General features: G+C 39.8%; 1 protein-coding gene across 1 annotated transcript in view; it reads left to right on the top strand.

Moving 5' to 3' along the window:
- Positions 1-8,424: 8,424 nt before the first annotated feature.
- Positions 8,425-18,254, top strand: part of GHITM (growth hormone inducible transmembrane protein) — a 316,211-nt gene continuing 306,381 nt past the window's right edge. Inside the window, exon 1 of the mRNA XM_069796148.1 lies at positions 8,425-8,436. The gene's annotated coding sequence lies outside the window, so the exon portion shown is untranslated. The remainder of the gene's footprint in view (positions 8,437-18,254) is intronic.

The following is an 18,254-nucleotide window of genomic DNA, read 5'->3' as shown; positions in this document are numbered from 1 at the left end:
GGAGTGCTGCAAGAACACTAAATTCATGAGTTGATAAAATAAAATATATATGCTGAAGCATTTCTAAGAGGGATTTATTATTCCTGAAGTACAATATAATTACAACATTTGTTGATTTTAACTTTGTTATTATACTTTCTTTGACCTATGTGTTAAAAACTGCTTGCATATAATATGTTTCTTGTACAAAGCAAATCTGTGGAACTCTATCAGAAAATAGCACTGCTGACATTATTATGATAGAGCAAAGAATATAATAAAAAATGAATTTGCTAAGAAGTTAGCGGGTATCAAAATTACCACTGCATCCTTTTAACTCACCATTTAAGTCAATTTGCTTTATTCTTCCACCAGATTCCTACCTCATTCCCCGCTCTTGGCTCATGACCTCTTTTCTCACACCCTACACTCACTGCGTGGCTAGCTATTGAACATTTTTTTTTTTTTTTACATCTTTCTCATTCATTGTGTGGCCTCAGTGCCTTATTTACTGCATCACTCTGACTGTGGATGGAAGATTTACTAATGCCCTCAGAGGCTTTTGTTTGTGTTTTTTTTACTATGGAATCTGAGCACTTAACATAAACTGATGTCTTTATCTTCACAACACCTCTGTGAGATATTCTTCCCATTTTACATACGAGGAACTGAAGGATCGGATAAAGGCACAATGCTAAAAGGTGCAGAGGTTTGTTTTTTTTGCTTGCTTTATATCCAATTTATAAGACATAAATCAGCCATTTCTACTAATGTATTCATTCAGTGAACAATTCTGATTAGCTTCTTTTCAAGTAGGCCTTCTGCAAACCAGACCCAGATATCTCTTACACACGGAATAAAATGCACTTTAATAAGCACTTCTGAAAAGTATTGGTTTTCAGTAGTTGTCCAACAATATACGAGGGTTTTTTTGCCAGAGTTAAAATGCAGTTCTCCAGAGCAGCTTGTATCCTTTTAAACCATAAGCCTGTCTTCTCTTTTCTTCAGCTCCTTGTCTTACTTTAAGCACTATCCTAAATGATTCTATGATTCTATAATTATTTTTGCAATAAATGCAACATTAATGATACAGGTGCCATTACACCACTCTGACCACAATCCACAGCTCATATGAACAAAATATAAATAGGCAATGAAACACTCTCTCATGAAAGCACATATTGACACAGGTCAGAAACTGAGGGGATGTTAGTCTTGTTTTCTGGTGGAAACAGCTCTTCTTTCCCACAACAGGTCACAATTTTTTAAGTCCATTTGCCAAACTACAGAGGTATTAAATTTCCCAATTAAGCAGTTTCAAGATACGCGTGTCACAGATTAACCTATGAGCTTTTTCCCCAGAATCTTTCTGGTAAATGACAGAACAATTTTTCTCGATATTTGTAAAGCTTATGGGAAATATGATGCTAAAATGTGGCAAAGCCATAAGTTACTGATAATGGGTTCCCCAAAGTGACAGTGTTAGAGACTATCACTAGAAACCTGTTGGTTTTGGAGGGTCAACTAAATCAATAACCTCCAGTTAGCAGTGGTAATTTTCTATATTTTTGTAGTATTGACTATTACATCCACCTTTGAAATACACTTCCAAGGTATGATAGGTGATTTGAACACCAGCTGACTTAATCAAACAGGCCAATCCCTATTTTCCTATGAGTTCGTTTGCAGGAATGTGGTCTTTTCTGAATGTATTTTTTCTGTCAGAATGCTTAACATTTAATTATGTTTACGTGAACTTGGAAATTAAACCTTTCTCATGATTTCATGTTGATTTTTAAAAAAGCTGCAGCTGGGCTTTTCCTTTGATAAATGTGATTATCAGCTGATTTGGGGCTTAAAAGTGAGAAAAAAATCCCCATTATTTATTTAGCTAATTTCATTGAGTTGCAAAGTACCACTTAGCATGCTTTTGAAAAGATAACTGTGAAGCCAATATTACAGTAATGTCAGTTGGTGCAAACTAATTAATTCTACTTTTCTGTTTAATTAATGGGAGTAACTGTTTATTGGAGAAAGGGACATTCAGCTGTAGATTAAAGAAAAAAATCATTTTGAAACTCTGATAAAATCAAGTGAGATGCCAGCCTTTCTCCTTTTGGGTGGTTAAATGTGTGGGAGCATGGCATCAACTGTGGCTAGGGCGACTGTTTTGTTCTTAAAAAAGGAAAATTAGTAAGTCAGCCTTAATTATGATCTTATGTGGGTTTATGGTGTTTGATAACTGTTGTCCTTAAAACATTCAAGGCTTAGGGTCCATACAGAGCCAGTCACTTATTCAATTGGCAGGGTGTGCATGTTTGTTATCTTATTTTGTTACATGGATGCTTTGCTAAGCATAGCACAAATCTATTGTATACTATTCACCTACTTGCTTCAAAAAATGAAGGGCTTTAACTGTTGTTTCATGATTGTGCTGGGAAGGAATATGTCTGGTCTATTTTTAACAGCTTTGTGTGAGAGAAAGAAGTGTCTTCTTTTCAAGGCTTTTCAAAGAAGAGAGACCTTAAAAATGTACTTCACTATCAGCTCACAGTGCTCACGTGAACAGAAAGGAGACAGGGAAGAACAGGAAGGTCGAACTTGCATAAACACACTGTTGCACATGTTAACTGCCAGGAGAAAGAACAACATGCATCTGAACTGAATGCATTATGCAGAGAAGACAGAAGATGCTATTCTGGCAAAGTCAAATTTCTCTTTCATGCAAGCTCCCCTGTGATAAAGCTTAGAAGTGCTATTTCCTTTTAGTAATGTGAGAAGCATAAACTAAAATGGATTATTATGGATCTGACATGATGTTTTTAACAACAAAGGCAGAAGGAGCTTTACAATTTCTTTGTTTTAAAGTTTAGAGACATCAAACATATTTTTCTGCTTCTATCAGCAAAACCCCCTAAATTTCCTAGCACTATCATTCTAATAAAGCACTACTTCTTTCCAGGAATTCCACTTGCTGCTACAGAGAAGAATCCACCAGAAGCTGACCTCCTTATCTTGAATTTCATGTGTAGCGAGTAGCTAAATCTGACATCAAATGATTTTAGGAAGAAAATTCCAAGTGAACCCATTTCCTTTGAAAAAGCCATTTGAAACCTTTGGGGGACAGGTGCAAAAACATAACTTATAAGTCCCTTTCACCCTCAAGTGATTGGGGTTCATTTCAATAAATCCAGTTTTGCTATGCATGGAAGATCTCCTCCACTCTTACTACAAGCCCTGGACACTTAGGACTAGTCTTTCATTCTGCTGCTTCCTATATCAGTGCTCCCTCATTCTGCTCGTGTAATTAACTCAGGTTTGTTTTTACCTTCAAGAAAATGCCTCTTCAGTTATTCAGATTAAGCCTGCTGTAACTGTGGGAAAACTGCCTGCCTTTCCCTGTGATGCAATGAAGCAGCACCTCACAGCCCCACCTCAAGCCATGCTGGTGATGTGCAATCTCAGCTTTGCTCGTCAGCCACCTCTATCTCTCCACTGACAATACTCAAGGACTGGGGGAGAAGCTGTGCTGTCTGGCATTACCTCTATTGGAAGGGACTGTTTTATTTGTAACACAAACCAGACATGATTTTAGAACCCGATCTCTTTGACATCAAAGGCTGCAGAAGATTAGAAATGCTTAGATTTGCAGTTTTCTCAACTCATTTGCCTTGCTTCTCTCTTGAGTGCATATTTCCATTTGTGCCTTAGTGTATTCTGGTAGTTCTATAAACTGTGTATCTCTTCCCCCCCCCCATTAGTTCCTCTGGGACTATTTTATTAAAGTCTTTTTGGCATTTAAAATATGCAGATGAAATCATCAATCTGATTAAAGTGTAGGTACAAGTTGATAATATGAAATGTGAAAAAGCAGTGCAAGGTACAATTACTAATATAATTATTTTCATTATAAATACAATTACATGCTCAGTTGTTGCTCGCTTAACCTTTTTAATTTTTTCCCATCTCTGAGACAAATAAGTTTTTCATTAGCTCTAATCTACTGTTGTGAGAGGCAGTTCTCTGTTTCTTTAGGATGTATTAAGCTATTGATGACTGAGTTGGACAGAATTATTAGTCAGAGGGATACAAGTCTTTTATCTCTCAGTGACTGGTCTGAACTCAAGTAAAGACAGCTCAGCTAGTAAAACTGTTGATTTTCCTAGGGGGATGAGCAATTGGGGTCTCAGTTTATTTTCCAGTGGACAAAGGTTTTACTGAAAAATCATGACAGTCTATAGGCTTGTAGGTAATGTCAGGAAAAACAGCCATGATATAGCATTTCATGCCTAGAAGTGTCCCAGGAATGACTTTAAACACCCACTCTATTCTGCTTCACTGGCAGGCTACCACCAATGACACTTTATGACTACACTAGAGTGGCTCTTGCACCTGGGCATGATGGGCAACGAAATAAGCCAATGCCGTAAGAATTGCAATGGGAAAATGATGAAAATAATGATGAGGAAGTGATTCAAGACAGGAATTCAGGGTGAAGAAAAGCAGTTTAATTTTGATGGGAAAGACAGCAAGCTCCTGGGGTTTTACATAGGCTAATTCTGGTGTGATACGGTTCTCTAGGGGAGCTATTGTGTTTTGAATTGAAATTGGGCTGTATCTGACCCCACTTCTTCTCTTCTTGTCCACTCTAATAGAGTGATCATGGAGATGCTGTGAGCTAGTGGAGTCTGAATGGAAGGAAAATGCTGGATTTGAAGCCCGCTAGTCCACACGAGTTCCCACACCTACACTGCAGCCGGGACTAATCAGTAGATGATGCTTTTTCTCTGGGTTTTTCATGTTGCTTTCCAGATAGCACTGACTTGAACTAATGCCAGCAGACACTTCCAGACCTAAATCTATATCCTTCAGGGTAGTAATTCAAAATTGAACTTGTTGATGTAAATTAAGGAAGACTTAATTCAAAAAGCCTGTATCTGTACAATGATTCATACACACCTAACCCTGGGATTTCTTGATCTCTTGGTTAAAGGAGCAGGCCAGGAAACTAGAATTCTGTTCTTGTTAACATTGTCTCAGTACAATGTGTGCTGTGGGATCATTTTCTTCCTGTGTATTTGGTTTGCTTGTCTATCAAGATTCTAGAATAATAATTTAGATTTTCAGATATACTTTTTTACTTATTAGGTTCTATAAAATCCTTTAACGTTTCCACATATATATGTTTGCATGTGCATGCCTCCTTGTCTTGCTCTGATAAAGTGCCTTCTAACTGCATGAGGCTTCAGTTAGTGAAATGCAGGGGGGGCCTACATCAGTTGAAATTAGGGTGAACTGAGCATTGTGCATGAAGCACATATTTTCCTCATAGATGTGATCTCAGTGTAAAGGAATAAAAAATATTTGTGCAGGCTCTCCTGATGGGAAGCAAGTGAATGAAAGATCAGAACTGCTCTTAATCTATATGACACCTTAAAGAAGCACACAGGAACGAATTCTATTTTTCAGCCACAATCAAGGGTTGCAAAGCCACCATACAATCTCAGTGAAGAAAACCCAGTATGCAGCTGCCATTCAAAAACTCAGCCCTACAGGCTACCTGGTTGAAAGGCTGAGGTACAACACAGCATTAGAGAAGCAATGCAGAAGAACATAGCAAACAAGGTCTGCAGGTGATGGCTAACAGACAGGTTTTTTTGCTAAATGAGCAGCAAAAACCCATTAAGTATTAAAAAAGATGACCATACAGAACAGCAGATTAATGTGCAGTTCTGAAAAATGAGTCCTGATCCAGATTCAGTTCTTAGCATGTATGCTGGATAAAACCTCAGAGCCTGATTTTTGCAAAGATTATTGAAGATTGTATTAATTCCTCTAATGCCTAGGAAGCAACTGTGACCGAGCTCTCCCATTTATCCCAAAATAGTTGGCAGGATCTAAAGTTGAATCCTGACAAGACTAGAGGTAGAGCACAATAGGGAGTTTTAATCCCTTTTCTGGCACACAGGACAGTCCCTGACCTCTGCTACTGTAGGGGCTCCTTTGCGTGCTGCCAGCGTTGTGCCCCCTGATTCTCCCCTTCTGAGCAAAAGGTGCATCTGCCAAGATTCACACACACTTCCTGAGCTTGGGAGCCCCTTTAGCTTGTCCCAAGTACTAAACAAAGTGCATGGAGTGGCCATAAATATAATGCATCCAGAGTGAATTATGAGACACTGGTAAACATCAGTTTAGTTCTGTAACTTAAGAGGTGAAAGGTGTCCAATTAGGAAGAAAAACACAAAACAGAAGGAAGAATGAAGAGATAACAATAATGAGGCAGGGGAGAAAAAAAGAAGCAGGTGTTTAGTGACTCCCACGAAGAATAGAAACATACGGAAGCAACTATTCAAGAATAGGTAAACTCTAATTGAGCCTTTTTTTCAGTGCTACTATGCTATTGTAAACAGCTGAAGGGAAGGCTTTCCGAAAGAAACAAGCATGGATTACAAGAGAAGAGGAAGCAATATTCATGACACATTTAATGATAAAAATGATCAACAGGCTTCCCAATGCAACGTCTCATCCCAAATATTAGAAATGCTCTGAAGTCTGATGGCTGTTCTCTCTCTTCTTTCTCTCAAAAAATGTGGTCGTCTAATGATAGCGTGTTATCCAACAGAAGCATACCTCAAAATTTTTCAAACGTTGCCATGGAGAGTTTCTTTTCTTTCAAGTTATGTCAATTAGTTTTGCTTTTGTAGTTCTATTAAAAGGGGTCTACAGGTCCAAAATCAGGTACTAGGAGATTTTGTTGTGGTACACAACATGTAGCCCCTCCAAACATGGAACAGAAATTTATGTGAGATGACACTGGATATCAATCATATTCTAGCAACAGCAGAGAATTACAAGAAAGTAATCTCTGACTAATGGTTGCACCAGTAAAACATCTGCTGAACAATCTCATGTAATACACTGATTCATTCAGATGTCAGCCTGGTGGTGATTCCTTATTCGTAAAAGCTGTAGTAGCTGAATGTCTTTGTTCTGACTACGTTGACCAAACACAAGCTCAGTACACTGCAGTTTGAACACATTGCTGCGGAAGACACTATTTCTAGATAAAGAAATTTTAAGAACTTTCAGCACCAATACTGACAAACTCCATATAGTTTAGGAATATTTCAAAAACTCTTGAAACAGCAGCTCTCCTTCCAGCTCAGAAATGCATGCCAAATAGTAAGTCTACCACGGAAAAGGCTGTCACCCTAGGCATTCAGGTCTAACTCCCTGGATGCTTTCCTGAGCTGTGGTCAACCCAACCAATAGAATAGCTAACCTTTTGGTTAGGAGCACTCTTAATGTTCAGCAAAGTTCATAAGATTGGTGCTTCCGTAAGGCACCCAACTGCTGGGACATCTTTTGATCTGCACAGTGCTGGCTCCATAGCTCTTGCTGCATTCTTGGCACATCTATCACCTGCTGCCTGCATGTGTGGACTGTAGGGGTAAAGAATGGGTGCAAAATTCAAGTATAGATTCCTACACCCCTTATCCATCCTTTCATTGTAAGAGAGTAGAAGGAGGCTGGTGGGCCTCTCTACTCTGAGGGGGAAGACCTGGCTGGCTGTGCTGCTAGACCATCCCCCAAACTTCTTGAGATAGCATGGCCCCAGAGATGGGCCTGATGGTTTGTATTTAGAGAGATGGCCTCTGGATAATTAAAAAAATAATGGTATTCGCATCCAGCAGATGCATACAATTAAAGCAACTTCATTTAAAAGATAAAGGTGTGGAAAGGATAGTATAAGAGAAGTGGAACTACTAGCTTTTTCTCAGAAACATTGCCCTCTTCAAGAAAATCTTTGTTACTTTAGTCTGTCCTAGTAACATTTAGTTTTCTGCTATACTTGCATATCTGCAGAACTATGGCAGAAGGCTCAATCACAGTTTATTTGCACTGTGGTTATACTGTGTTAATCTCAGGCCTCCAGGTTTCTTCTGATGTACTCATGGGAGATCAGGAAGAATTTTTTTTATTTTGATACACTGTTTGGCTTTGGGGTATTATTTCTACTAACCTCTGCAGCATTGGGGTTTGGCTCCAGCTACAGGTAGGATTTTGGCAAAGTACACACAGTAATCTGCACTTGATGTATTATGTTTTTCACACAAGAGAAAATCTGAATTCTGTGGAGAACATGTGTTAGTAAGCTGACAGAAAGAGCAAAGAGCATGAAATTCAGATGTGTTTGGTTGGTGTTTTGCTAATCCACTTAGCATACAGCCAAGCACAGATACGGAGCCAGATGGGAATTTTCTCGGCATCAGATCATGAGCAGGTATTAAGGTTTGTTTTCTACTCTCCTCTACAGAGTGAGTCATGATCTTACATGAGGCTCACCTGGGAGCTTTATTTAGGAAAGCCGCTGCTCTTATAGGGATGTTATTAGCCCCATGACTCTATTATTACTGCTCCATCTGTTTGAAACTGCAGCACATTTGAGGAGGCCTCGTGAGTGGGCACAAGGAACTATTGTGTCTCCTCAGCTGTGAGATGGTGCTTGGACCTGTCTACAAGAGACATCGCTGGCATTTTTAATGAATAGCTTTGGAACCAGAACCCCGTGGGTCAGGAAGCCCCTTTTAACTCTGTGCTCCTGAGCCAGTGCTGTCCATGTACCGCTGAATCTGTCCAGCAAACGGAATAGGCAAACAAAAGCCTCTTTTACGAGTGTTGGCGGAGCTTTTAAGCATAACCTAGACACTAGGCAGGCTACGCTATCGCACCACTGATGGCTGAGTGTGTGCGGAGCAGCAAAACTTAAGAGCCTGTACAATTTTACATATGGAAACTTAAGCATCAACAAGATTTGATGGGGGTTTTGTGACTGAGAGTGATGCCTAAATATTGAAAAAAGGCCATAAAAGGGAACTTCCCTCGCACACAGTCCTAAGTCTTGTCCTTTTAATACATAGAAAATGCCATACATTTCCACGATGAGTGATTTGTACTTCAAGAGAAATAGCAAAGCAAGAAAAAACAAAAAGGTGAACGACAAGGAAAGACTATGGTGTTGGCACCTCTGCTTTTGAGCACAGCCCTGTGAAATGTGAGCAGCCCCCACCGGCAGCAGGCTGTGAGGCACAGGGCGGCAGAGAATAGAAAGTGAGCTCTGTACTTTGTTGTTTCGTATTTCACAACATAAAGTTTAATGGGTGAATGCTACCAGCTTTTATAGTCAGATCCTTATTCATAACAATTTCTGCTGTTTTTCAGGCTCTACTTAATCTTTGGGCTAGTCTTGGCAGAGAGACCCTCTTTGACTTCAGAAAGTTTTTACTGCAGTGGCTCTCGTTCCTTTCTTTTGTACGTACTATTTTTGTTATCGTTCAGCCAGTCAGCCTTTTGCATGCACTTTATCTTTTGACAAACTGACTGGCTTGGCTTTTAAATGCGCTTAAATGCCGTGTGATTCACCTTGCTCGCGTAACACCAGAGAAAGCACGCCGTAATCTCATGAAATACAGTTTCACCACTTAACACAATGAAACCAGAGCTCTGCTGTGAGCACATATTGAAAAGCTGACGAAGACCGAAGAGCTGTATTTCTGATCACACCCCAAACATAAACGTGTTCAGCTTAAAACTTCCCGTCTTTTCAGTGTTTTTTGCCACTCAGTGAGAGAAAACGGTGGAGAGACCCTCAGGTACTGTCCTTCCGGGCCGGGGCTGACACTTGTAAGGAGAGGCCTGGAACCCGCCGTGAAGGCACCGAGGCCCTGCTGGGCCCTGGGTGTGTCAGGGGCCGTTGGGCGGCAGGGTGCTAACGGCCGCGTGGGTCACCTCACGCCAGCGGGCTACTTAAATGCCGCCGGGGCAACGGTTCCCCTTCCCCTCCCACAGGGCCGGCGCGTCAGGCGGGCGGGCTCCGGCAGCCGCGGGATCCTCGGGTAACCGCTACGTGGGGCCGCCAGGCGGAGGCTGGCGGCGGTGGCGGGAGGGGTGAGGCCGGCGCGGAGGGCTAGGCCAGGCCAGGCCGCCGGGCCGGCTGCTGGTCCCGCCCGCTGCATGCGTGCGGAGGTGGCTGCGGAGGAGCGGAGCCGGGGCGCGGCGGAGCCGAGGTGCCGCCACTTCTGGCGGGAGTCGTGCGTACGACTGCGCGGCCAGTGGCGACTGGCAGGCTTCTGCCTAAAGGAGACCAAACGGCGGGTTTAATTAGAGGCAGCGATATGAACTTTTGAATAAGGGTGGATATGTAAGCGTGATGATTGAGAGTTTATAATGCCTTGGTAGCGTTTGAGGTGTTTACTGGGAATTGTCCTGTGCCTGTGGGTTGAATTAAAACCAATTTGCTGCAGTGGATTTTTTTTTTTTCCCCCCTCTGGGATGTCTTGGCTGGGGCTCTTAAAGTTCTTTGGGGGTTTTGTTGTTTCTGCTTTTGCTGTCTTGTGCCAGAAACGTACTGCGGTTTTCTTTTGCTTACTCCCTGTAGTTGCAAAGGCCAGGGCACCAGTACAGCCCACAGGCCTGCCCGCTTTACTCCTCGGGCTATTGTAACTAGGGCTTTCAGCCTTCTCTTTGTTTTGGGTTGCTGGGTGTATTTTGTGGGCATTGTGCATACTGGGGTACCAAGCAAGGTCTGGCTGACCCTGTCGAGCAGGATGTGGGTGAGGGCAGGTGAAGGAAGAGCAGGGGGCTCGAGTACCCAGGTGGTCCCTCGTAATCTTTTGTTTACTCACTGCAGTTCTCTCTGCAATACCAACAGTAGTTTCGGAAACTCAGGCTAACGAGACTTCCATACCGCATAATTTTGTTGTAAGTGTTGCCTAGCATAAATTCCAAATAGGAACTTCTTTGTTTTGTCAGGTGGTGGAAGGGATTTTTCTTTTTCTTGTTTTATTTTGTGAGCTGTTATCCTAATGTGTGGCTACTTCAAAAAAGTCTTCAAATTTTGAATATGAAAGTAACATCTGGTTTGTTTTCAATACTGTTTTGAGCAGCAAATGCAAATAGAGTTTTGTATTTTAACAAAGCGCTCTTGGATTGTCATTCTAATGAAAGTTTCCTACATCCCAGTTATCTTAATGTCAGGGATTTGCTGGATCTTCCTTCAGCTGAAAAAGCAGCAGAAACTTGCTAAACATTTCAGTGCAAACCTTACCCCTCAGGATGACTTTCCTTTTTAATAGCACTAGCTAATCTGCAACTTGCAGTTTCTTCTACTTACCATGTTTTAAAGTCTCCAGGCAATATATAAAATCTCTTCATAGGTCTCCAGTGCAGATTGTACCAGGCATGGACTATTACTGATAAGCCGATACCCAGCTCTTCACACATACATGAGACAGCTCCAAGTAAAAGCATATGGAAAGGAAATGTTGGCCTACAGGTGTTAGGAGTATCTTTAGCATTTCATTGGGGTGTGTATTTGGCTTGGGAGAGGATTGTTTTGAGGCCTACAGAACAAATAATCGTACCAATGTTTCTTGTTGGCTTTGCTTCTTGGATTTAATTTGTATGCCTGTTGTGGTTCGGTGTTGATTTTTTTTTTGTTAAGTCTCTGCTCTTTGTTGTATTGTTTGCTTGATGACTAAAAATAATGAATGAAGTCCTTCCCCAACTGTTCTGTATCACTGCGATAAACCTGGTTCAATGTCAATGAGAAAATGATGACTAAAGCATTATGGAAATTTATTTTGGTTAATGTTCCTTTATTGTATCTTTAGCAAATGATAGGGTTGTGTTCCTTTATTTCTAGCCTTCTTATTAAGCTGTAGCATCTCATCTAAAAATACCTGCTGAATTCAAAGAGTGTGACTTAGAAACTGCTACCTAGAAATTAGTTCTAGAACACTGGAGTTGTGGGAAGAGTTGCTGTTTTGTGAAGCAGATATAGAACTTCCCAGAAGAGATTTACTTGCTGTGTTGCCTTATGCACAGCTTTTTTTTCCAGGGTTTTTAACAAAAATCTAAAATCCCTTAATAGGTTGGATAAGGTCTCTTTCACAAATAAGAGCAAATAAAATACAAAATATCTGGTTTCTGAGTGAGAAAACTGAAAAGCAAAGCAGAACAGGGTATGACAGCAGGGCCAAAGAGAGCTATTGCTTTAAAAGTTGAGAGGAGGTTTGCAGTTTGGTTGAAAATATTAACTAGAACTGTTCAGAACTTCGTTTCTAAGGACTTTTCTTGCAACTTTTACATCGGGTAACTATTTTGTTTTATCGGTGTCTAACTATGGTGCAGATTACCTGACAGGAAAAAAAAAACCCAACAAACCTGCCTTCACTGTAAAGTTTTCGTCTGTGTGTATGTGTGTATATATGTGTATATGAAACATTTCCTTTGTCCATTGTAAAGACAAAGGATTTGGTTCTTCAGTGATCAAGTAATTTACTCTTTCTCCTCCCTTTTCACAAACATTTGCATTTTGAATCCTCTGGAGAAGGATGGTAAAATAAGAGGTGAGGAGGGCAATGGTATTGCCATAAATCAGACTTATTAAACAATTGGTTTTCTGGTGTGTTGTGGCATCACAGTATTGCTTTAGCAAGCTTCAGAGAAGGAAATGTGATTGCAGTAACTGTTGGAGTACTCGGGGGCGGTGTTATAGATATGCTTCCATCAACTTACTGTTTAACGATCGCCTACCTGGCATTGTCTCATTTCTCTTCCCTGATTTAATAATTCTCCAAAAGAACCTAAAAATAACTGTGAAAAGCAGCTCCACTGAAAAACCTTGAAGGGAAGTACTCATGGGGTGTAGTTGGTAAACAAGCAAGGTGGAGGATCAATTTGATGTAGCATTGGTGACTGCTTTCTAGCCTTCTCTTTCCGTATCACGTCTCCTCTGCTGACACAAATTGATTAATATTTCATTTCTGTATCAGTTTCTCCTCCACATATGAAGTTTAATGTGATATAGTTGTTGAACTGGAGCACAATCAACTGTTTAAATTACAAAAAGCTTTCTAGGTTTGTTCAGAAACCAAAACGTTGGGATCAAAGTAGAGTTGACCTGGCACTTCTGGCTATTGTTGAAGCTTGTTATCAGCTGGTTGCTGGCTCTGTCCTTTGACCTCCTTCCATTCCACTACTCTACACTGAAGGTATTTTAGGCAGATTAAGTGTAGCTGTCATTTAACTGAGGGAGAAAAATATTTTGATAATCATTCATAAAACCATATCCACCTCACTGTGTAATGCCTATACTTGACCCTATCTGATACTGGCCTGTTTAATCCATTATAATTTTCAAGTCTGTTTTGTTTGCTTTGTAATTAGGAACTAGGATTTTCTCCCCAGCACTCCAACGTGTCTTCTGTTGTGTAGCATATTTATGTAAGGACCTAAGTTTTTAGAAGATGAGCATCTTTGCATTTCTACAGCTGCATTTATATTTATAAATTAAGATTTGTTTTAAAACAGTTCTTTTCAAATTAATTGTGATTTTTATGTAGCATCTCTGATATAATTTCATTGACATGAACATTAGTACTGCAGTTGCCCCAGTCATACAATATTTGGATATAGATCATACCACTGATACCTTGTTAAGAGTACAGTTTACTTCACTGTAGAGATGACACAACTGGTGTCATTATGCAAAAGGCATTCCGAAGTTTTGAGAATTGTTCTCAGTCTCTGCTGCAAGAGGTATAGCTATTTCAGCTGGACACTTTAAGCAAGGAATAAAAGAGCCACAGACATACCCTTATGCCTAAGCTCCACAAAGTCTTTGAAGAGATCTAACTGTTTTAAGTACAATTCCAAACTTATAGTCTCCTTGCTCCACACAGCAGCATTAGACATGTCTATGTGGACAAGGGCAGTTAAAAGCCTGTCCAGTAGCATGCTTAACTGCATGAAGAACAAAGCTTGCATCATGTTTTGCTAATTTAGTCGGAACTATTGTCTTTTAATAATGTGCCAGGTAAAGTAGTAAGAGGTAATGACCTCAAGAGTACAGAGCTTGTGACTCCTTTCTTCTCTTAAAACCCAACCAAACGCCACAGCTTACTTGTTTCAACAGGACTTACCTACAGAAATGCCTGGCATTGCAAACAGGTGTTTGGAAGAAATTTGTGTCCAGTTTCCCAGCTTCCTTTTTCTTGCACTTTCTCCAGTGCTGTTGGACTAGCCAGAAACATTCTTAATATTTTAAGGTTCAAAAACCTGTTTATTTTTTTTTTCTGTGATGTCAATGGATAACGAGATAAGCAACCCTCTCTTTTGCTGAATGATCAGGAAAATGATTGCCACTGGATTTGAATCTGAAGAAGACAGATTTGGAGCTGGGCAGAGTAGCACCATCAAATGCTCATCTAGTGTATGTAATTTCTTTCCGAATACTTCATTCATGCATATTCCGTTTTTTCCATATTAAAGGATAATCCTGTGTCCTTTCAGTGCATCTTTCCAGAAGTTCTAACCTGTGTAGTTGTGCTAAGATACATATGGTAGGATGGGAATAACGAGAATAGGATGGATAATAGTTCATGGAGCATAGCTGTATCAGAGAGAGGCAGGTTTAACTGTTTGGATGAGAGCAAAGCTCTTTGAAAATGCTGATAACCTCTTCACTGGTTGTAGAAGTTCAGAGTGAGAATAAAATTCACAGGAATGTATGTAATCTGAAATTTGAAGTTGTTTTTCTGTTACAAGACTTAATGTTGTTCTATGTAATTCATAGCTGTAAGTTGAATTTTTTGCTGGAGAATAGTGTCTACCATCACACACCAAATTCAATAACCTGCAACTGGCAGGCAACATCAAAGCAGGGATGCTGTGCTCCTACTGAAAGCAAACAAGTTGTGCTGCTGACCTCTGGGACACTTGTCTAGCTATTTTGAAGGGCACAACAGAATTTTGGGTAGGGAGTGGAATGACATGCCAGTGAGGTTTTCTTCCATTTAAAACAAGTATAAATTTACCACCCACACAGTGGTTTCTAGAGACTTGGTCTCCAAAGGCTCTAGATTAATTTAGCTTTTGTGTGCTCACAGAGTAAACTGGGCAGGTTTGAAATGTATGCTTAGGAAGTTGTGGAAAAACTGACAGTATTTGGCTTTCACCCAGTCTAGGTTATCTCATGCCTAGGACTGTTCTGTGCATCCTCATTCTTGTCTCCAGAACTGTTCTTTTAGTTTTTCTCCTTTTGTTCAACAGCTTAATGGCAACACAGTTCAGCAGGAATGATCGTTATCGTTGTTTACCCCCTACCTTCATAGGGTGTTTTCTTCTTTCTCATGGTAAATAGCTTACATCAGAACAATTTCTGAGCCCCCTAGTCAGCCTCCTTTATTTACCGTGGTACACTGAACAGATCTTGCTAAGACAGCCAGCTATCTTTTACATTTCAATATGAGTCTCTCTGATGTATTGCATACATTCTCTGTGTCTTTTTTTCAATTACATTTACCTATACACACAATAAGACTGATACCTGCCTAAAGATGCACCTCAGGAACACAGAATTCCTTAATGGATAGTTGCTTTTCAAAGTCTGTAACATTTGTATGTTAGATTCTGCATACCATTGGCAAGCCAAACTTGTCTGTTTCAGTTTTCGTGTTGTCCCTTCAAATTTAACTGGATTTGTCCTCAGCTTCTTTCTGTTCCTGTGAGCAATGAAGATTGAAGTTCTAATCTTCTGTTACGGGAATACTACAGAAGAGAAAAACGAGGTAGTCATGGTCACAGCCGGTAATGGAGATCGCTGGAGTTAGTGGTTATGGAAGCCTGAATATGTGACAGGAGTATCAAGCTCAAAGTAACTGGACTCCTTTCTGGTGATTTGAGATGCACAAATAGTGGAGCTCAACTTTAAAGCATGGTTTATAACATTGGGATGAGAGGAAAAAAAAAAAAACCCAAACCAACAAACAACCCCAAAACATCCTAGATTGTAAACCCTTGTTTTAATTGGCCTGACGGTGGAGCTCCATCTGCAAATGAAGCAGGTGGGAAACTGGCAACGCTGAACGAAGAAACTGCAGCAAGTTGATTATTTTTGCATGGTACAGACAAAAAAAATATAGCTAACAACAGCTGCTTACCTTGTGTAAATAGAGGCAAAAGATGAGATTAAAACTGGCCATCAATTCTAGTATAGAAATACTGAAGCATCTGTCAAATATTTGACACTTATGAAACCAAACTTTGTTCACTCTGGCACTGCTGGAAGAGCATCTGGTAAAAAAGAGCAGAACCTGGAACAACATCAAACAAAGCCTTGCTCCTGGAAGGGTATTGCTATGGTAACTAAGTTATCTTAGCCTCACTCAGATCAATGTTCCTCTTCCCATTAGACCAGCCAAAAAGCGTCAAAATGTCCTGCAGGTAATACAGATTCACAGAGCAAGTTTGGTATTTGTAGTAGTGAAGATATTTTGGAATTGTTTTTCAGATAGCTTACAAATCCTTACGTTCTTAGAAATTAGGTCTCTAATACTAGAATGACTAAGGAGTGAAGCTGAAAACTAAATGCAGTGTGGCGGTTTCCATGGAACTTGTCACTTTGGGAGTGAATATTGTAATGATTACTCAGAAAATCTTGGTGGTGGTTTATTTCTGCTGTGTAAAAGGCCGAAACGTAGCCCATGGTTTCCATCGTGATGTGAAAGTATAAAATGCTGAGCTAATCAATCTGTTCATTTTCTGTTTTATTTTTTGTGCAAATTACACCTATTTTAGTATAGTTGTATTATAAATCTTACCTTGAAGGCTTTGTGTTGTATTGGCAGAAGATGAAAGCATAAGTATACTGTCATATTCATGACTTGCTGAGGTCTAATCTTACTTCTAAATGCTGCTTCATGGGAGTATCATTCAGCTTCACAGCTATGGCTCTCCTGTGTTTAAAATGGAGATAAAATTTGTTTGTCAACATAAAGTTGTTCTGAGAATTAATTGCTTAATGTGGTATGTATGCACTGTTTTGAAACTTATGGCATATACGTGATGAACATTATTACCAGGTAATTATTATTAATATACTGAATTCTAATTAAACCAACTACTGGGAGATGAAGAAGGTAGTGTCTGATTCTCCGTTTTGATGTCAAGAATGCTACACAGTCATAAACCTGACATAATGTGGTGAAGAAGCAGCTCTGGGAATAGCTGCTACTTTTATGGAATGCCTTTCATCGCTATAATCTAATGGTAAAATGAGTACATTTGAGCATTTACTCTAAGGGAGTTATAACTGTAACTACTGCCAGACTGGCAGAGTTTAGCATAAACAGAAATGAAGTAAGGGTCCTGCACATCTCTGGACGGGTGATTAGTGATTTCGGGCATCGTCTTGGTTTGTCTTTTGTGACCACAGAGGTAAATGGTGCTGAGCTGTGTAGCGGTTTTGTTGCAAACAAAATGTTTAACATATGTATTAAACTATGGGAATTTATTAAAGAGAAGTATCTTAGCAAATGTGTGTATTAATGTGAACAGGTCATTGTGTTAGGGTAGGAAAAGCTCTGACTGCTTATCAAATATGAAGAGTTTAGTATCCAGGCTGGGGATGAAGGCTATGATTTATGAAAGTGGAAACTGCAAGACTAAATCTCTGTGAGATCTAAGGAGTTCTGTGCACTCACTGTCTCAAAATTACAGTATTGGAATTGCACAGTTAAAATTATCTGCTGTAGACTGGGTGATTATTTAGTAAGGTACAACAGTGCAATTTCATCCGAGACCACGAATTAACAGCTTCTTCAACTTCAGCAGTGCTGCAATTAAGAAACAATGATAGCCAGTAAATACAGTGTCTGAGTATCTTGCCTAGTATGTACCTACCAACACTGCAGCTACTAAAGCAAATTTGTTAAATCCATATCTATGTTTGTTTCTGGGAATATAATAAAATCTAAACAGCAAAAGATGGAGGATTTGGGGGCTGATTCATTAAGCCTTGTTGTTCACATCCAAAGCCACCCTATAATTCTGATAGTTGTCAAAATACTGAAAAGGGAGTGATTAACTGTTTGTTTCCACTTTGCGTTGTACAGAAATCTGCAACTAAAAGGTTACTATTAAGTAGCAATCTTAAAATAGCTGACTGTGTGTGATGTCTTGCTGCTCCAGAAAAGGATTGTAAAATACTGTCCCATGTTTCAGGGTAGCTCTAATTCATCATTGATGATGCATCATTATTTTGATGGTAAATTTGCTAGACTTTAATTCCTACATCTGAAATATTTTGTAAACACAGCAGAGTAATGAGTATTGTTAAATATTAATGTATTGCACTAATTCTTGAATGCTCTCTTCTGTGATCACACTAACCTAACAAAGTGTTTAGATTTTTTTGTAGGTTTTTGTGTTAG

Source organism: Haliaeetus albicilla, chromosome 11, assembly GCF_947461875.1.
Source record: "Haliaeetus albicilla chromosome 11, bHalAlb1.1, whole genome shotgun sequence".
Lineage (NCBI taxonomy): Eukaryota > Metazoa > Chordata > Aves > Accipitriformes > Accipitridae > Haliaeetus > Haliaeetus albicilla.
Note: the sequence above shows the minus strand (reverse complement) of the source record. Positions and strands in the feature narration are given on the sequence as shown.